Below are 22,126 nucleotides of genomic sequence, written 5' to 3'. Positions count from 1 at the left end.
CTCTTGCTCAAGTCACATTTGATCAGCATACTGAGAAACAAGTGTTCCAGCCACTAAACAAAACTTTTATAAGAAGAGAAATGATTTCAAACATGTTCTGGATTCAGCTTACCTTAATACAGTTAACTGGATTAGCTGCCAGGGATATGTCTCTTCGTGAATTATTTGATAAATTTGGGACTCTCTTCCCCAGGGTTCTAAATTGAATTCATTCAATATTTACTGAATGCTTACACCATGTAAGATACCGTGCGAGGACCTGGGGCAATCTGATATTTTATACTCTAAGATATCATTCCTTGAATCCATAAGAAAGCAACAAAAATGTAAATGATGAGGACATGAAAAAGGAAATAGGAGGGGGTGTGTTGTGTTAGGGTAGAAATAAATAGGGAAAAAGAAGTCTTTGAACAATAGTCTTTTTTATTAGGGGAAAAAACACTTTTGGTTAAGCCCCAGGCAAAATCATTGCAAAACATAACCAGAGGAATTTAAAAGAGACGCAATAATTATCTCCTGCATAAATAACATGCTTTTACAACCTAGCTAATATGATTGTAATAATGAATAGGTTACCCTTTTGTGAGGCTTTCTCATTTACACCACTAAGGTAGAAAAAGCAAGTCATGCTCCATCAGCAGAAATGGTGGTCAAGGAAAGACTATATTTTCATGTGTGATGCCACAGCACCTACCTACCTACCTACCTTCCTTCCTTCCTTCCTTCCTCCATTTTATAAATATTTACCCCAAACCAATAAAAAGCTAAGGAGAAATTTCCATAGTTTTTGCAATTACCAAATTACATCAATTAGAAATCCCTTCTGATGCTTAATTATACTGAATCATCAGAGTCTGGACCTAAAATCCCACAGTCCCTTGACCTCAGTGAAAGCAGTCTAGATCCTCAAGTATTATAAGCAAAGATAAATTTTTTGGGTGAAAATATGAGTAAAGAATGGGAACAGAACTATAAGGAAACTCCCCATTTATCAGTACTTTTACAGGGGTGGGTGAAAGGAGTAGCCTTGAGAATTTACATCATTTCATTAATTGCAGGGCTGGTCTGTTCAGTGATGAGAAAGCTGGCAGATTCAGGGGCAAATCTCCTTCAATCTCTCTCTCACACACAAATACAACACTGTCTTTTTGCAGGGTGTTCTATTTAGGAAGATTCCGAGCTCAAGGAATTTTTGTTTCTTAGTGTATGAATTCAGAAGGCTAATGTCAGGCTCCTCATTGTGCCCCCAAAGTAGCTATTTAAATCACAGGCATTAAAGCATTTGGGGATAAAAGCTTTAGCTAGTTAATAACTAGTACTTAAGTAAGGGTCTCAAGGACTATTACTTTCATATTTTCAAGACTGTATAAATCAAGGAATTTTGACAAATGGGCAAACTGAGCTAAACCCATCCTTACTCTCTCTGCCTACTGCTGTAGAACTGAATGGAAGGATGCAAGTAAGGAAAGGAGCCAGGGAGGGAGGAAAGGAGGAAGAAAAAATTGACTGATTCTCGTGAGAATTTTTTTTTTAGAAATTTAGAAAAAAATTTTTTTTTCAGAAAGAAAATAGAAAATATGAGAGTGTCAGCAAGAGCTTGCATATACATAAATACCAATATTTGGCATTTCAATGGAAGCTACTCACTGGTGGATTTACATAAAAAGCAAATGACCTTACCTGGACACCACTATAGACTTTCAGCCAATTGCTGCAATCAAAATGCATTTTATTTGATTTTATCTTAATTCATATGTTACCTCTCTCTAAAATTATTCTGGCATCAGTTCAATCACTACATAATAAATTCAACTTGGAAAACAACTTTACAAATGACTTTTTCCTAAATTAGGGAGGGAAAAAAAATTAAAGATTCTGGACATGAATGAAGAATTAATTGCCCGCTATCCCACTGTCCAGATGACCACTACTGACAAGTTTACATCTTTTAAATTTCTTTTTTCTTATGAGTAAGTGTACAAGTTGGAGTAATGCTCTATGCATAATTTTATATCTCACTTTTTCTCATATACCTTTACTACATATACTCAGATTAATATGTATTTTTCTACTTTACTTTCAATGCCCATTCAATAGTCCATCTTATGACTCCAGCATGCTTTACTTAACCAATTCTCTATTGTTGGGTATTTCGGTTATTTCTTTTTTTTTTTTCTTTAAAGATTTTTTACTTATTTATTATTTATTTATTTATTTATTTTACTTACATAAAAATAAATTTTATTTTTTTTTTACTTATTTATTTGACAGAATTCACAAGTAGGCAGAGAGGCAAGTGGGGGGGGGGCAGGGGGGGAGCAGGCTCCCCGCTGAGCAGAGTCTGATGCAGGGCTGGATCCCAGGACCCTGGGATCATGACCTGAGCCGAAGGCAGAGGCTTTAACCCACTGAGCCAGCCACCCAGGTGCCCCTATTTCGGTTATTCCTAACAAGCCTCTTGCTATGTATGTTTCCAGGTCTGATTCAAGCCTGGCAGGGATGTTTTTACACTTCCTTTTTTGTCCTGTGGTTCTTCGGGATAGAGTCTCTCCAACAAAACCTATTTACCCTACTCATCTAAAGATTTCTCCGTTCATGGCCACAAGCTACACTGTTGCAACATTTAAAGGAAATGACTTCTGTCTAAATGATCTGATGAGATTTTCTTTCTCCAGGCACTGATATTAAAAAAATTCAAAAAAGAGTAAGGATAGGAGGTGGTATTATTATGGAAATATGTCTCTTTTGTTTACCTGCTTGGTTTCTCTTTTGTTCAAATTTGATTATTTAAGTGCCAGTCTTCCGACTCCTTGACACTTTGAGTCCTCAAAGGTTAACACTGAACAACTATAATATTCTTAGCAAAGTTCTAATTTAAAACAAAAAAGCAAACAAAACTTTCCATTGATATTAATCTTCCTACTCAAGTAATTTTTAGATTCTGATTACTGTTACAGGCAAAACAACATTGTAACACTAAAACAAAATTTTAAAATCTAAATCTGGATGGATTTTACCAAATTCCATTCCTTCATAGGCATGTAATAATTTTATATCCTCATAATCAGATTTTTTTCTGAGCCTTCTATCATAACATTTTACATGTTACCAACTAGACTTCATGTATATCACCCTGACAGATTAAAAAATAAAACAAAAACTGACCAGAATATTCTCAATTGTTGAGTACCTGGGTTGTTTCTAATTGTTCACTAATATAAAAAGTTCTGCAACAAACATCCTAGCTTTTGTTTCTCTTCTACATGATTTCCTTAGGCTAAATTCCCAGAAGTGAAATACAGTATCAAAGGATATGGACACTTTTCTGTGTGCTAAAATGCTTTCCAAAGCATTTACATTGCTACCAACAGGAGATGAGTTCAGCAGCTTTACCAATATCTTACCAGCAGTGACTGCTACACTTGAAAAAATGATTTCTGATTTGACAGATGTAAAATGGTAACTGCTTATGGTTTTTAATCTATGTATTTCCATGGGTTGCTTTCTCAAGAACCCCCGGGAGCTATGTGTAGGATGGCCCTTGGTACCGTGTGTGAAGTAGTAGTCAGAATAAACAGATACATAAATAAAATGGGTCACTGCAGAGCAATTTCAGCTCATTGAGACATCTCTTCTAAATAAAAGATGATCTAGGGAGTTGATATCAGTTTGTATCTCCTCTCTAAGGCCGTATCATCACCGCAGTGATTTAACCCAACTATCTGAAACTGAAGGTCGGTTTTTCAGGAGACTAACAATATTCAGCCTAGATTTATTTGATATTAGGGCTATTATAAACCATGACAGGGAGAAATGTTTGTTACGACACAATTTATTTTTATATGAGCATCCTTTATACCAAGAGTCATAAAGCATTTTACAGAGATGCATAAGCTAATGGTCCTTGTAGAATGCTGATTTTTCAATGTTTATTTAACTTGTGATGAAAAATTGGTTGTTTTATTTTCTGGCAGGTAACAGCTGACTTTCCAACAACTGTGTTAAAGAAAATAATCCCAGAGGTTAGCAAAGACCATAGACCCGGATCATCACCATTTACCCTTTCTCGGGGCCTCACTCAGAACTGAGAAGTACAATGTGGTGAAAACAGAGAAAAATGAAAAAAAATTAGGAAGGAGCAACAGCAATCCTCACCAACAGAAAAATTTGTCAACCAAGTAATATTTTTTCCTAAAAGAAGTGAAAAACACTGTGCTGTCTTTCCCCAGGAAGTGCACAGCTCCTCAGCTGCTTTCAGTGTATGGCTGATATGACATTTAAATGATAAAGTAAGACAATTTGAAGTTCACCATATCAAACAGAGCAACAGCTCCCCAAGGAATAAGAAAGAAGAATCAATGGCTGTACTGTTGGATGCTTTAGGCCTGTGGTATTATTTTCATAAATTAAATTTATAACTGGCTGGCTTGCTTTCTTTTGCCTTTTTATTGAAGTCAAAACATCGTAACTCCCCATTGAGATGATACTGACAGTTTTCAGATAGACTTGTTGGCTTTCTCTTTTCTTTTAGTCCCAGTCCCTCATCCTAATGCAGAAAATCTGGGAAATGCTTGCTTCCAAGGGAATAAAGTATAGGGAAGGACTCTTTTAAAACCACAAAGCAACTCAGCCCGTCAATGGTAAAGCCTTTATTCTCCAAGGATACAAGTTCAAAATCTGAAATCAGGAGAAAGTCTCATCGGGTCATAGGGCAAGTAACTCAACATCTAAAGTGCAGAAAAGTCAATGTTTGATTGTTATTCACTTGAGGGTTCCCCAGGTCCTTTGTTAATATATAGTTCATTTATTCTTTCTCCTTCTCCATCAAATTTCATGCTCTCTACTCTTGTACCACTGGAAGGGAAGGCGATGAATTCCAGCCAGCCTTTTTTTTTTTTTTTTTTTGCAATTTATAGAATGCCTGATTAAAAAAAATATTTAAAGCTTTGAAACCATCAAACATGATGGCAAATGGCAAACGTGACTTTCAGCAAAGTTAATAGCACAAACAAAGAGGCTATTGAGAGATGAAATGGTGGAAAGAACACTTCTGAGTCACATGGGACTGAGTTCAAATCTTTGTTCCAAACCTAGCTGTGCAACCCTGGACAAGTTACTTACCCTCTTTAACTCTTAGTTTCTCCATCTACAAAATGGAATTAAGAGCTACCTCACAGAGTAATTGCAATGATTAAATAAGATGATATTGAAAGATTCTAGTATGATGCTGTATAGTACAATGCCTGGCAGACAGCAGGAAATGAATAAATGGCCACTGATTCTGCTATTGCCGTTGCCAGGGGCTTATATAATTACCTCATCCTTTTTCCATCTTCCCTGAGAGTAGATAACAACATTCAACTAGGACTCACATAGTGGGGACTATGGCAAATTTGTTAGCAAGATGGTGAGTTCTCTTACTCTCTTGCGGGACTCTTCTTCCCAGGAAACATACCACAAAGCCTAGTGAACAAGGTAATTAACAATGAAAGCCATGACTGCTACATGGGTCATGATCAGTGTCACCCACAATGACAAATATTTATTGAGCTTTTCAAAGGTATCAATTGGATAGCTTTTAAATACCTTTGGTTTTTAAATACCTTTCCATATTGATTAATAAGATGACTTCCTGGAAATATATAGAAAAATAAATAAATCTCTTGACATTGTTTCAGCTACGTATGTCATAAAATTAGCAAGCCATTAAGTCAGAAGAACTAAAAGATCTTAAAGAAGATGTTTAGAATTAAAGTAGTGTTCAGTCAAGGTACACAGTGCTGAAAAGATAATTTAGGAAGTGTGGGTGTAGTGAAGCCATTATGGATAGTGCTGTACCCTCAGCTGGGTAACAGTTGGGGGGGCCTGGAAGAGGGGGTCACTGGAACACAGAGAGAAACAACTGTATGGAGTGGGCATCTGAAAGGAGGTGCAATTTTGGCTAGAGCAATAAACACAGCCTGGAGTGAACTAGCAAGGAAGATGCTGGGAGAAAAAATACTCCAACCTCACTCTCTTTCTTCCTGCTGGTCTTCTGCTAGTACTTCCACTGGTTAAACCCAACCAAAATCCAGAGAACAAGAGACCTTATGGGTCAACCTCCAGGACAGAGAGCAAGGTAAAGGGTATAGAATGGCTTTGGGAGGGCAAATGGAGGATCTTTAGCCTACCTATTGACCTAGGCAACATGAAACCAAGTCCTAAAGTAGAAAGACACCTAGACCAGACAGTCCTTTAGAACAGGGATTGTGTCTTGCTCACTTTTGTAACCCTACTGTCTGATAATTGCCTAGCTCGGAATAAGCACTCCACAAATATTTGTTTTAGGAAGAGCAGTATTGCTTGGGTATTTGCTTCAATATTAGATGTTTTAAGAAGAACATTTTCAATTTGCTACTGAAATGATCAAAAGCTTGTCTCTGCAGAGTCATAGAGAAATATGAAAATAGACGAAGTGACAAAAGTTTGGCATGTGAAGTCAAAACTGTCTTATCTCCAATGAGCTGTGCAAGGCAGCTCCGCACATGAATGCATTCCACAGCAAAGTTTGGCTCCTTCACAGCAAGTTCAAGTTTAAATCCTGTATTAATACTCTTGACTGATATAAATGGAGCCCCCACAATTTACCTAAAGCAGCAGAGCTTTCAGGTAAACATTTGGAGGAGCAAACTTAAAGAAGAGTACAAAATGGAATAAGTCTGCAAATTTAAAGGTAAGCTTCCACTATAAAAAAATTTAAAAACCTTCTATGCATTTTCCTATTAAAATTATCTGTAGTATTTTTACTTTTGATCAGATGATGTTAAAATAGTTGTATTGCAATTAAACTTCCTAAACCTTGGCCATGTTGGTTATTTTTTAAAGTTTTTTAAGTATTTTTTTAAGTTTTTATTTAAATTTTAGCTAATTAACACTTCAGGGGTACAATATAGTGATTCAAGTCTTCCATACAACACACAGTGCTCATCACAAGTGCCGTCTTTAATCCCCATCACTTATTTAGCCCATCTCCCCCATCTACCTCACTTCTGGTAACCACCAGTTTGTTCTCTATAGCTAGGAGTCTGTTTCTTGGTTTGCCTTTCTCTTTTCTCTCCCTTTGCTCATTTGTTATGTTTATTAAATACCACATATGAGTGAAATTGGATGATATTTGTCTATGACTGACTTATTTGCTTAGCATAATACTCCCTAAATCTATCTACTTCATTGCAATTGGCAAGATTTTAATTCTTTTTGATGGCTGAGTGATATTCCTTTATCTATATCTATACCTATATATACCATACTTCTTTATCCATTCCTCAATTCACAGACACTTAGGAGGTTGCTATAATTTGCCTATTGTAGATAATGCTGCTATAAACACAGGGGTGCATGCATCCTCTGAATCAGTATTTTTTTCTTCTTTGGGTAAATACTTAGTAGTGCGATTGCTGGATCATAGGGTAGTTCTATTTTTAACTTTTGAGGAACCTCCATATTGTCTTCCAGAAGTAGCTGAACCAGTTTGCATTCCCATCAATAATGCAAGAGGGTTCCCCCTTCTCTGCACCCTCACCAACATCTGTTTCCTGTGTTTTTTATTTTAGCTATTCTGACAGGCTGTGAGGTGATATCTCATTGTAGTTTTGATTTGCAGTTCCCTGATGATGAGTGATATTGAGCATCTTTTCATGGGTCTGTTGGCCATCTATATGTCTTCTTTGGAAAAATGTTCATGTCTTCTGCCCATTTTTAATTGGAATATTTGTTTATTGGGCATGTTGAGTTTTATAATTCCTTAGGTATGTTGCACACTAACCATTTATCAGATATGTCATTTGGAAATATCTTCTCCCATTCTGTAGGTTGCCTTTCAGTTTTGTTGATTGTTTCCTTTTGCTGTGCAGAAGCTTTTTATTTTGATGTAGTCCCAATAGTTTATTTTTTGATTTTGCTTCCCTTGCCTCAGGACAAAGATCCAGAAAGAAGTTGCTTTAGCCTATGTCAAAAGAAGTTACTGCCTGTGTTCTCTTCTAGGATTTTTGTAATCTCAGGTCTCACATTTGGGTCTTTAATCCATTTTGAATTTATTTTTGTGTATGGTGTAAGAAGTAGTCCAGTTTTATTCCTTTAAGTGTTGCTGTCCAGTTTTCCCAACACCATTTGTTAAAAAGACACCCATTTTTCCATTGCATATTCTTTCTTGCTTTGTTGAAGATTAGCTGACCATGTCGTTGTGGGTCCATTTCTGAGTTTTCTGTTCTGTTCTATTGATCTATGTATCTATTTTTGTGTTTTTGTTGTAACACTGGCCATATTTTTACAAAAACAGACTAAAGAGAAAATTTCAGAAACTTTTTTTTAAGATCTCATTTTTAAATAATGTCTGCACCCAACATGGGGCTCAGACTTATAACCCTGAGATCAGGCATCACATGCTCTACCAATTGAGCCAGCCAAGCGCCCCTTCAGGAACTGTTTAAGTAAGACAAGTTATGTTTGACCACAAGTCAAACATTGGGATATATTTCATATATAACCTGGGTCACAATGTAAAATGTTTTTCTTAGTGTAGAGAATAGGAAAACATTTTGAAATGCACCATCTTAAATGCACCATCTTAAGCATGGCATTTGCCCTGCTTAAAACATGCCTTACTTAATACATGATAGTTAATCAGTACTTTGATATATATGTATTCTCTATTTACCCATCCATCTAGAACAAATACTGTGTCTACATGTCATGCATACTGATAAACTGTATTCTTTTGCAGTCTGATTTTTGCTTTTTTAAAAAAGTGCTGACTGCCACCTAGTAAATTAATTTCAAGACCCACTAATGGGTAGAAGCCTACAGTTTTAAAAGGCCTGATTTGGTTTAGCTCATACGTAAGTGCCGTGGAAAATAAGAAAACACAAGCCTGCCTTAAAAAGGAAATGATGGAGACTGAAAAAACTAAGGAGAAAAAACAAGCAGTAATTTATCCACAGCCTATGGAGATGGTTGAGCTCATTTTATATTAACAGTTGTGAGAAAGAGCAGTAAACAATCTATTAATTCAGTTACATACATTAATTTTTCTCCATTAATTCAATCATGCATTCCATAAACTTTGAGTTCCTGCTCTATGTTGTATAGTGATAAAAGACACAAGTGCCTATACTTTCCAGAAGTTCACGATGTGGGAAGATGGAAACTTGTATGGAGATAATTACTCTACGGTTGACAATAGTTGCTCTAGACATACAGGGTGCCCAGGAAACAGGAGGTCATAGGATCAGCCCAACCAGGAAAGTCAGGTACACTGCCCAGAGGAGGCCATGCTGAAGACATGTTAGGTACCTTCAAGAATCTGCCCAGCTTGCATTTTCAGGGCTGCTGAGAGGGTAACCTAGCTCTGAGTCTTTATTCTGCCTTTTATCTCGGTGACTTTGAACAACCTTTTGAGCTCCAGTCTTTCCACCTGCAAAATGAAAAGGTACTAACACGCACCTAGGAGGGTTATAGTAAGGATCAAGCAGGATAACGTCCACTAAGGTGCCTAGCACAGCACCAAGAGTCCAACACACACTCACGGCTATTATCAATATCATTGTCAACATCAAAATCATCATTTTTTCTTCTTCTCAAAAGTGGTAGTGAGAACTTCCTTGTAAATGGCATCTTGAATAATTAGACTTTGAGGCTGTGTCCCCTGAACCTCTAACAAGCATGGCAGATGCTCAGGCTGGGATAGCGACAATAGTCTGAAGTCCTTAGAGAAGAAGGAAGTGGAATAAAGGCTTCAGTATGATGCACTTTTACTCTGGAGTTCTTTTTCTGAGTTTTAGTACTGTTGTCTGAAGTGTTTAATTGTGTAATTTAAAATATTTTGATGTTTTTGATGCTTAAGGGCACAAGATATAATTACTTAGAGGTGAAAGAGAAAATACGGAGTACAGAGCTATCAAACTCCAAAGTCTGTCATGGGCAACCACCAGGGGAGAAACTACTTAAATATAAAACATAGCTTATTAAAGTCGTACTAAGATTCAAATGATAACTGATCACTCATCACTGTATGTTTTGCATAGTTAGAGAATTCTACGATGGGTATGAACTACCAGCAGATACAGAGCCCCATAAAGAACAGTTTTATAGGTGAGAAGAAAAAAGCGGAACCAGATTAAATAAGACAATGACCCATCTTGACTGTCAAGATTCAATTTCCACTTCCAGTTTTCCTAAGTTAGATCTTTTTGTGCTATGATCTCACTTCAATAGATAAGACATTCAGATAAAACGATCACAAATATTACTTCTACTCATCCTACTCAAAGCCCACAGATGCCTAACCCAGCCACTACAAAACCTGCTACCATTCCTTCTCCTAACCAGTGACCCAGGGAGCTTAAACAAAATCAAACCCTGAGTCTCCCACTGACTGACTGGATTAAAAAAAAAAAAAAAAAAAAAAAATTCAACCACATTTTCAGGCTGTTTCCATTGAGAATGATTTCATTCTCAATGAAAGAAAGAAGAAGAAGTAAATGCTCTTTAAAAGACTCCATTTCTATATTAAATCAAATAAATAAAAGATAACAGGATGCTGGTTAGGGTTATAATCTTGTTACTGCTTAGAGCAATTGCTAATGCAAATGAAAAATAATGAAGTCAAGCCCATTTAGCAATTGTCTTTGACAGCAATGCCGACTCCTAGAAACCCTCAGTGATCAAACTTCAGATGCAATAGTGAGACTTGGTTCTGCAGTGTCTCATTTATTTGCTGAAATCAAAGACTGGCTTTTTCTTGACAGATGGAGCCAGAGGACCAATGATCAAAGGGAAATTAATGAGAAAGGGACTTCTTAGTGAATTGTGGACAAAAAACTTAGCAAAATGTTTCACTGAGAATTTTTCAAGTTGCGCGATTTCTAATAAAATGACCGATCAGCAGCTTCCATTTATCTCGAGTTTTATGCTTAGAACATCATGGCATGAAGACAAACAACCCAATTAAAAATTGGACAAAAGACGTGACATGTCTCCAAAGAAGATACACAAATGGCCAATGAGCGCATGAAAAGATGTTCAATCTCATTAGTCATTATGGATATGCAAACCCAAACTACGGGGCGATGTCACCTCACATAGATTAGGATTGCTATTCAAAAAACAAAAACAAAGAAAAGAAAAATAACAAGTGTTGGCAAGCGTATAGAGAAATTGGAACCCTCATACATTGCTAGTAGGAATGTAGAATACTGCAGTCACTGTAGAAAACAATCTGGCAGTTCTTCAGTAAGTTAAACATAGAATCATTGTATGACCTAGCAGTTCCACTTCTAGGTATATCCTCCAAAGGATTGAAAACTGGTGTTCAAGTAAAGAAACCTTTAAAAAAAAAAAAAATGTTCATAGAAGCACTATTCATCGTAGCCAAAACCTGAAAACAATTCAAATGTCCATCAACTGATGAAGGGATGCACAAAATACGGTATATTCTTCAGCCATAAAAATGAATAAAGCATGGACACATGCTAAAACATGGATGAACCTTGAACACAGCATACTAAATGAAAAAAAAAAAAAAAGCCAGATACAAAACACCACACATCACATGATTCTATTTATGTCAAATATTCAGAATGAGCAAATTTACAGAGATAGAAAACAAAGAGTAAGTGATCGCCAGGGGCTGGGGGAGGGAGAATAGGGAGTAACCATTAATGGGAATGGCTTTTCCTTGGGGGTAATGCAATGGTCTCAAACTAGAGAGTAGTGATGGTTGCACAACATTGTAAATATACTCAGTAGCAGGGGATTGTACACTTTAAAATGGCTACATTGGTAAATTTTATGCAACGTGTATTTTAACACACAAACATGTGTGTGCACGTGCACACACACACACACACACACCTCCTGGCAATTCCAGAAGTTTTATATAGAATTGAGGGAAGTGCTTAGGGACAGCAACGTGTTTGAAAGGGCTCTAGAAGCTTTGCATCAAAACTGTGTTTGGTAAGCATGAATATGGATTTCCTTTACATTGGGTATTTACTTAGGATGGCTAAGAGTTGGAGACTGATTGAGATCAAGAAAGGGGGAAAACTTATGGGAACCACCCCATACCAGCACGCATTTTAAAAATCTTACAGAAGTACCCAGTTTTTCCATTTTAAAGTAATCAGTACGTGATACTATTCTTTGTAGTGCACACACAAGAAAGAACTCAGCAAAGTTCACACTTTGTTATCTGTATTTATTTAAATGAACACAGCTTATCAGTTTTGCTCCCCGTGTCACCATTCTCCCCTGCAATACAGAAACACTGCTAACTTTCTTCTCCAATCCCCTGGTATTTTTTATTGTTTTGAGTAGCAACAGGGAGCAAGCATGTTTACATAAATGTAATAAGCTACTCCCCTCAGAAGCCCACAATCAATTCCATTCTATCCCCATATTTCTCTATTAGACAGTGATGCCTTATTGTCTAAGGACATTATTTTAATTTGTCAGCCCATCTTGAATTAAAGTTCTGAATTAAAATTCCTCAGAGCTGATGGCTTACAGGTTGTTTCTGTATAACTTAAGCCTTGGTATGTGCACTCCCAGGGATATTTACCAACATGTTTGGAGGTATATAAATCCCAGAAATAATACAGTACATCTTCCTGGATTGTCAGTTTCACTCCATGAGCAGGGATCTAAGAACATTACTTTTATATTAAAACAGATATATTATGGAGCAAGATGCAAGATCCACACGTATTTTTTAAGGTTATACAAGACTTAAAAGAAATTGCTCACAAAAAAAAAAAAAAAAAAAAAATTGCTCACTAACTTCCAGCCTCTACAGGGGCAAGTTCATTCCCCTGACCCCCTTTAGGAATATGTAAAAGCACTTTGTTAACTGCAGCAGACCACAGCAATTGGCAACAATGGAGCACTGGGCATGCCAGGGGAAAAGTAGGAGGGTTCCCCCTAAAACCACACTGAGGAGTCATAATCCTATTGCAGAACTGTATTGTGCTTTGTAGTGAGTTCACCCAGTGCTTTTACATATATAACTGATTAGTCCTTTTGGTGACCCTGTGAGGTTATATTTTCTAGAGAAAGGTAAGGTGGCTCTGAAAACTTAAGCAATTTATAGGATTAGTCACAGACCAAGAATCCAAGATACTCTAAAAGGCAAAGGAAAATGCCGAGCTAAGAGAGAGATGCGTGCTGAGAGATGTGATATCGACTCCAAGTCTGTATTCAGAGAACCCTCATGCAACTGTGCTCCTCCCCCAGAGAGGAGGCAAAGAGTTCTCGAGTGTAATTGAAATAAAGAGAACAGCGGCCACAATGCAAAATGGGGATGAAACCTTGCGGCTGAAAACCCTGAAACTGCCCTGAGTGGGGACGTCAGTATCCTGGCAATTGCATTATATCCCCAGGAGATTGGGGGTGTTTCCTGGAGACATTAAGTATCTCCCTAAAGTAAAACCTGCATATACAAAATTAGGAGTCTTCCCAAAAACCTGGCTCAGCAAGACCAAGCTACAGTGAACACAAAACCCTCCATGTAGCATACAATTTTCAATTAGCCTTATTCTTTGCACTATTCTTAAATCTAAATCAGCAGCAGAGGTTGCCAAAAATTAAGGAAAGCTTACAAAATAAAATCCAAAAATAAAAATGAAAAGAAAAAAGGAAATAATAAAACATATGCATACATATGTGTGCAGAAACAGAAAAAAATGTAATAACACAATGTAAATTTAAAAAAATTGCATCCATTAAATAAGAACATGTTGTTATGAAACAGAAACAATTGAGAATGCAAAAGAACTGATGAAAATGAAAACTTCAGTAGCTGAATATTTACAACTTAATTCAAATGTACATTTAAGTAAATTTTCCAGAAAACAGAATAAAAGAACAGAGATGAAAACTAAAAAGAAATCTAGAGAACAAATCCATTATCTAGTACAAGCTTAATAGAAGTTCCAGAAGAGAACTTTTAAAAAATGGTTAGTATGAAATTATTAAAAAAAAAATAATTCAAGAAAATTTCCCAGAGCAGAACAACAAACTGGAGTCTCCATGTTCAAACTACTTGAAGTCTAGTACTATTTACTTAAAAAGACCCAAATGTAAGTATATCACATTAACATGTCGTAACTCCAGAGATGAATACAAATTTTAACAGTTTCTAATGAGGGGAAAAAAAAAATAAGTCAGGCACAAAGAAGTAAAAAATCAAAATAGTATCATATCTCCCAACTAGAAAATGATGGAACAATTTCTTCAAAATTCTTTTTTTTTTTAAGATTTTATTTATTTATTTGACACAGAGAGATCACAAGTAGGCAGAGGCAGGCAGAGAGAGAGGGGGTTAGCAGGTTCCCCATTGAGCAGAGAGCCTGATGTGGGCCTCGAGCCCAGGACCCTGAGATCATGACCTAAGCCAAAGGCAGAGGCCTTAACCCACTGAGCCACCCAGGTACCCCAATTTCTTCAAAATTCTTAAGGAAAGACTTCCCATCTAAATTCTATATGTGATCCAACTACCAATCCAGTGTAAGGGTAGAATGAGGACTGTTCCAGACAAAAATGCAAAATAAACTTATCCTTTTAATCCACCCTTTCTTAGGAAGTTTCTGGAAGACGTAATCTAACAAAATGAGGGCATTAACCGAGAAAGGAAGAAAGGGATCCAGGAATCAGAAGTCCAGCAACAAATGTAATGTGGGGACAACCACGGAGCTTGGACAGATGTGCCACTAGGCTTGAAGGAGGGGGGATCTCACGTGCATGTGGAAATGTTGACAGATTATTTAGAAAACTGTGTAAGTAAAAATGCTGGGGAACAAAAGTCATTAAAAAAAAAAGTTTTTCAAGAAAAGAAATATAACCATGGCCTATTTCTTGGCTTTGCAATGAATAACAGTCATACAGTTTTAAATATCGAATTTTTATATTAACTAAAAATTATGATAAAGCTGTATTGGAAGAACGGGTAAAGAACATATTTAGCGACATGAGGGAGATAAATTCTCAACTGTTAGCCCAGGAATTTCATAGCAAATGTCTAAACTTGAGACATCAGAGAAGTTTATGTATGTAATTTAGAAATATGGATATAAAGAGCACTATCTAAAGGCATATGAAGAGTTTGCTTCTACAGGTAAGAATGAGGAGTGGGGAAGGGTGGATGGGCTGCTATTTTTTAGTAGATTTTAAAGTATATTCACGGATTATTTTCATAAAAATTAATTTAAAAAAGAACTCCATTCTGTCCAATATTTGAGAATTAAAGAAATTTTGATATAATCAAATGTTACACAGTCATCAAATACCATATCACAAAATATCTGTACCCAAAAGAAAGAATGTTCATGCTATATTGTTGAGAGGTAGGGGGGATAAGAGCAGGTCACAGCAATATTTACTGTATGACCCTATTTTTATAACACACACACACGATACAAAATAAATGGTCTTTACCTGCAAACAACTTCCAGTCCAGTATAGAGGCACACATATAAGCTGATCATTTTATATGATGTATCTGTCAGTAAGATGCAGGGGTCCTCAAACTTGAGCATGCATCAGAATCGCATGGAGAGAGCCTGTTTCAACGAAGGTTGCAGGGCCAATGCCAGACCTGCTTAGCCGGTCTGGAGGGGAGGCAAGAATTTATATTTCTAACATGTTCCTGGGACATGTTGATGCTGCTTGTCTGGGACTACGCTGGAGATTGTTGTAAGACTGTTGTAAGCAGAGTTCTCTGACACACTTGGCCCAGCACGGGCAACAGGGGGAAGCCATTCTGGAGGAGATGTCCCCGTAACACCCTAAATGGTTCTTAGTAGTCTCTGAAGTTCTGACGAAGGTGGAAAACCATTTTCAAATGCTAATAAGAGCTTAATGGAAATTCTAGATTTACCAATGATAAGATTATATACACTAAGTAGAAACAACACATTTCCTTGCTTTGATTTAGAATTCTCTATTCAGTATTTGTGATTTCAGATAACTCAGCCATCTCTGCTTGGCATTTTCATATGCCTTTGATTGACAACATGAAGAAATGAAAAAAATGACTGCTTAAGAATAGTAGATTGATGACCAAGATTTTCTGAGCTAGGGATGACTGGGAGAGGCTGACATAAGTTTGGGGTCCTTGATAATAAAAGGAAAGGGGTTCTGATTTAGCCTAATAAGTAGAGGACGTATGGCTTGCCTTGGCTGGTTCAGTCAGAGACAATTGCTTCCTGCTGGGATTCTGCTCACTATTGATGCTGTTTCTCTATTCGTTTCTCCAGAGAAGAGGGAACAGTAGAAAATGGAGGAGGACTAGCATTAGTGACTCCCTACCAGAGCCCAGGCACTATCCCATTCCCTTGATAAGGCCCTGCAAAGGTAGGGGTATCCCTAAGTGGGTAGGATGGTAAGGACTCATCAGAAAAACTAACCTGCCTTCACGTCGGCCAGCTAGTTTTTCCTCATTGATTTTTTTTCACATTTGTTCCCCTTCCCACCCAAAGGACAAAAATAAAGGAGACTTGCAATGTAAAATCCAAACAGTATAAGATAACATCATATAGAAAGTCATCTACTGAGCACTGCTCAATTGAAGGCATTGTGTGGAGCACTACCTAGGACAGACAGATGAGCCTGTCATTTTCCAGAGCATAAGCACTTGCCCATGAGCAAGTAGGTGATTAGTGGGAATATCACCACCTGCACTCAAAGTGTATAAGTAGAGGCTGAACAATGACATGTTTTTGACTTGCGAATCCTTAGCCTGGCTTTTCATGGCTGTTCTGACACTCACTAGCTGGGTGGCCCTGACCAAGCCTTTTCTTTATCCATCATCAACAGACAGAAAGGCTGTCTCTCTTTACATCACAGGGTGGACGTAGAAATCCAATGACATCAAAACAAAACAAAAAAAAACTTTGGAAAATAAAGGGTCTGTACAAATGTATGGTAACATTCTTGCCACTGTTATCTGCCAGGGATTTTCAAGATTAGAATGGCATCAAAGGCTGTTCATGAGCTGGCTCTTGAAAGCTTCTCCAGTTCCATTTCGATGTTTCATGAACTTGCCTGTCTCTAACTGGACAGTCTCTAACTGTCTCTTAATATAGTAAGTGTCCCAGAATTGGTACTAAACAGAAATTGTTAAATAAAGGGTAAACAAATATTGTAAAAGCTCTCTGGGAGAATTGGGGAACAAGTTTCAAGCATGCAGGAGGTTTTCCTTCCTCAACCCCAGAAAAATAGAGAAATAATCTAAATACCCCTTTACCTAACTCTAACACTCTATAATCGGATCTGTTTTTATAGAGATGAATACTAAAGAGGGTTGCCATGCTACTAGCTGTCAGTTGACTTACTGGTAGAGGAAAACTTTTAAGTGTGGATACAATGAAGTCTGCAGTTGGCCAAGCCTATCATAAATTAAAAGCTAACCTTCCCCCACTAGAAGGGTGCCAACTTCTTTGCTTCTGATTCTGTAAAAAAAAAATAAATAAATAAAGTCAATTCCAGTTACCTGAAGCATTGGGCTCAAGTACTCTAAAAAAACTACTTTAATGAAAATTTTGCTGAGAAATAATTGGAAACACTATTTTCTATACTTGCATAATTTTTAATATGCCAAATTATACCTATTATGGAGTTTCCTAAAGAGGGAGAGTAAACAACATTTATGTGAAATATGTTCTCTTGCCATCTCTCTGGGGTGGAAGCCTGACCTCTTTGTAATGCCTAAGGCAAGATCAGAAGGCTATTTTCTATCATATTATCTTCATTTTGAAATCATTTTGTTTTAAAATTCATAGAATAATTTTTACAGAGCATCAGACTGTGCTTTAAAAACTTGGCAAGGCCCAAAAAAGTTAAACCACAATCTCCCTCACACTTTGGCCAAAAATACTCAAAATAGAAAAAGAAGGTTCTTTTTGGTATAGGAATTCTTGGCATGTGTGGGGCGGGATAGGAGAAAGGTATTTAGGAACTACAAAGGGCCAAGAGTTAGTTCTCTGGCCTGGTGAGCAAGGCTAAGAAGTCCTGCCTTGTACTCTGCAACAGAATCTCGCAGACTGGAGGCAGAGCCCTTCCAATTCGAGGCTGAATGAACAGATAGAGTCATCACTCTTCAAGGCCAAGTTGGAGCACAATACCTTAACATGTCCAAGGAAGTGTTTGAGTTAACAATGACAGGTCTGCCTTTGGCTTTGGTTTGGCCAAGACTCTTGGATCTTATAATTAAAAGGTATACACCAGTAAATGTGTTGGAATAAAACCAAATTGGTGCTCTTAAGACTTCAGAAATGGAGACTTTAAGGAGGAGAGATCTTGACTAATCGTAATTGTGATACTAGAGATGTTAGAGATCACAGAAGGAAGTTAAGGAGGAAAAAGAAAAGAGCTTAAACACAGCAGGAGCCCATTTTGTTCTTCCTTATCAGTCCTATGTGGGAAAAAATGAGGGCTGAATTTCCCTAGGAGTCTGAAGAAAGATGAATTGCCCAGCTGTTTCCACTCAAATTTTTCAGTCTTACTTTCATTAAAGAAACACATATTTGCATTGGCAGTCACATTCTGTTGGTGGAAGTCAAAAGAGGGGTCCTAAAAGAAGCAGTGGATCAAGATGTCCACTGAGTCAGGATCCCTGCTTGTGGCATGAGAATGTCAAGCAGGGCACAAGTTCAGGCGTTTTCATCAGATAACAGATCTGTTGTTGAGAACAGGCGGAAAAACAAGAAGTGTGTTCTTGGTTGATTGGGCAAAAAGCAGATACCTTTTCCCCCAGTCCACACCAGGGCTCACTAAAGCCTGAGATGAATTCTATCGCAACGCATGTAGACTCCTTCTGAGTAGTGTATGGAGTAAAACCAATCTAGTCAACTCTGAACCATGTCATGCTAATGAAAACAATCAATGATGCAGATATTCCAAAACAAAGCAAAATCACAAAATCACTTATTTTTGGTTATAGAATATACCATACTATTTGTGAAGTGTCAGGTTTACCTTTGTATTTGTGTTTTGCTTATGGAGCTGAGAAAAATAGTATGGTGTCTCTAGTACACACATATGGTAGAGGAGAGACAAGTGGGGTAGGAGAAATAAATCAGCTTGGATTGAAGAATTTTTGCAGACAGATTTCAGGTGGCAAATTTAGAGCTAATTAATCATTAGATCATAATGGACAGGGGACATCAATTCATTTTCTGGAAGGGAAAACTACAATTGATATTACTTCACCTAACCCAGGACACAGAGGTAGAGGCCCCAGTCCCTTGGCTCTGACTCAAAGGTTCCTCCCACTTGATCACATTATTTGTTCTACCTACCCGGATATTAGTACTTACCCTGAGTGGACTGGAAGGACACAAACGGGGTGACAAAAGATGCTAACAAATTGGTGAGAGAATATCGAAGGGTTATTTAGAGAAATTATGCTTTGATTATGATTGAGATTGACATCAAGAGAAGCCTACTTTTCTAAGGTATGTCCTTGGCTAGAGAAAGAACCATACTTGATGAAGAACAATGTCTCAATATGAAAATTTTAATTTTTTTTTTTTTAAAGATTATTTATGGGGCACCTGGGTGGCTCAGTGGGTTAAGCCTCTACCTTCGGCTCAGGTCATGGTCTCAGGGTCCTGGGATTGAGCCCCGCATAGAGCTCTCTGCTCAGTGGGGAGCCTGCTTCCCCCCTCTCTGCCTACTTGTGATCTCTCTCTCTGTCAAATAAATAAAGAAAATCTAAAAAAAAAAAAAATTATTTATTTATTTGACAGAGAGAGAGAGAGAAAGCAAGAGAGGGAACACAATCAGGGGGAGTGGGAGAAGGAGAAGGAGGCCTCTGAGTGGGAGCCTGGGATCCTGACCTAAGCCAAAGGCAGACGCTTAATGACTAAGCTACCCAGGCGCCCCATTTTTCAGCTTTCTACACAGTGTTCCCTGCTAATATCTTTTGGATGCTCTCAGTATAGAACAGTCAAGTAATGGGCTCTAGAATAAATTCTGGGTTTGGATTATGCTTTGAGCCCTTCTCCCCCCACACCGCTTATAGCTGCTTGCTCTCTAGCTTAGGCTAAAATTAACATACTCTTTATGAGGTTCACTTTTCTTACGTGTAAGACAAAGATAATAATTGTAACTGCCTCATAGGGTTACTGAGATGATCACATGAGAAAATACAGATAATACATGGGTCAGGGATGGCATAAAATAAAGGTTTAAGAAATGATATTTATTAGTATTAAAATAGTAATTATAGGGCACCTGGGTGGCTCAGTGGGTTAAAGCCTCTGCTTTCGGCTCAGGTCATGATCTCAGGGTCCTGGGATCGAGGCCTGCATCGGGCTCTCCGCTCAGCGGGGAGCCTGCTTTCTCCTCTCTCTCTCTCTCTATGCCTGCCTCTCTGCATACTTGTGATCTCTCTCTCTCTGTTTCAAATAAATAAATAAAATTAAAAAAAAAATAAAATAGTAATTATAGGGACATATACATTTGTTCAATCTTTTAAGTTGAACAAATCCACATTCTCTCATATTTCCTTAAGGTTTGGTGTCCACGTTGTTTTTTCTTTCTTTTTCTCCTCAATGGCTCCTGAAAAAAAAGTACATCTTTTATCTTATTTTTTCTGCCTAGTTAGTAACTGCCAGACAGACATTCTCATGATAAAAAACAAGTTTAAAATTTCCATTTACTTTAAATAGTGAGTCATAAAATTAATTAATTATAATATATGAGGCTATCATGTTCCTAGGTGGTTTGAAGGTAAAAATCTCACACAGAATTTGATGAAGAAAAATAAGATTTTATCAAGTACAATTCTATTTTCTAGAGAAGAGAAGGATATACCTGTAGTGGGTATTCTGCCCTTGGTTGGGTCTCTGCTTTCAAATTCTGATTCTCACAGCCTTGCCATGGAAGGCATGTCCCCAGTCCAGCCCCCAACATCTCTAACTTGGTCTGTAGCAATAACCAGTTATTAACTCTTAACTGGGCTCTTTGGCTACACCTTTTTTTTACAAGACATCATTTTTTGGTCACAAAACTCACTTTTTGAAAATATAAACATCAAGGTCCAAATTTCTTGATCTGATATACTATGCTATCTCTAATCTGGAGCCTAGCCACATTTCCAGGACTTCCCAACATTTTCCATTAAACGAAAGTTCTACCAACACCGAATTCCTCTAGCACACCTCTTACTTTCAATGCCTTTGTGTTTTTTACTTGGGCTGTTACCTCTGCCGGGGAAATCTTTTCATCTTTGTTCCTAAAAATCCAGAATATCCTCTGTAAAACAAATCTTATGTAGATTCTACTGAGTACACACTTGGTGCCAAGGATAGTTGTAAGTAATTACAAGCACTACAGACTAGTTCAGCATCCACTAAGTCCTATGAGGAGGTATTATTATCATCACTACAGAAGAGAAAAGTGAGGCACACAGAGGTTAAGTATTGTTTCCAGAGTCATATTGCTGGTAAGCAGATGCTACTTCTGATCAATCAGAATTAATTCTGTCCTCTTTTCTATCGCAGGATTTTGTTTATATGACCATTTCGGTGCTTGCTGGAGTTTGGTGTGTTATAAGCTCCTTTTCTTATTTACCTTTGAATACTCAGTCACTATACTTTACATTTAATTAGCACTTAACGGAAGGTTACTAACTGCATGAATCCTGAGAAGGAAAATACAGTTACATTCTGTATAGATTTTCCTAACATCATGTATGCTACCGTGTCTTTATTTGGTTGCAAAAATAGGTTTAGTGTCAACTGAATAGAAAATAAAAGTGGGCAGACAAGAGAACATAAAAGAGTTGCAAAGATGGTATACTTTTGTAAAAGTACACGCTTCAACCTACAGCAATAACCAAATGCCTTACACACTCCTAAATTCTGAAGAGTTACTGAAGCATAGAAGGAGAAATTGAAAACATAAAGCATAGCTTTTCAAAGCCCCAAACCTTTTTAAACAAACTTCCTTTTTTCATTTGTAAACATTAGGTTTTATTTTCAGCTATACATACTAGGGAGAGTTAAGAGTCTCTTGAAACAGCATAGTTTGGTTTTGACAGTAACTCTTCCGCAAGGACTCTTTATTACACCATTTCTCCAGGACTCGCTTT

The 22,126-nt window shown here is 37.4% G+C and overlaps 1 protein-coding gene across 2 annotated transcripts in view; it reads right to left on the bottom strand.

Annotated features, from left to right (window-relative positions):
• The window catches only part of ST6GALNAC3 (ST6 N-acetylgalactosaminide alpha-2,6-sialyltransferase 3), a 530,323-nt gene that overhangs the window by 156,156 nt on the left and 352,041 nt on the right, over positions 1-22,126 (bottom strand). The gene's annotated exons all lie outside the window — the stretch shown is intronic.

This window comes from Lontra canadensis, unplaced genomic scaffold (genome assembly GCF_010015895.1).
Source record: "Lontra canadensis isolate GAN:19392208 unplaced genomic scaffold, GSC_riverotter_1.0 scaffold40, whole genome shotgun sequence".
Classification (NCBI taxonomy): domain Eukaryota; kingdom Metazoa; phylum Chordata; class Mammalia; order Carnivora; family Mustelidae; genus Lontra; species Lontra canadensis.
The sequence above is the reverse complement of the archived record's forward strand: the minus strand, read 5'-3'. Positions and strand labels throughout refer to the sequence as shown.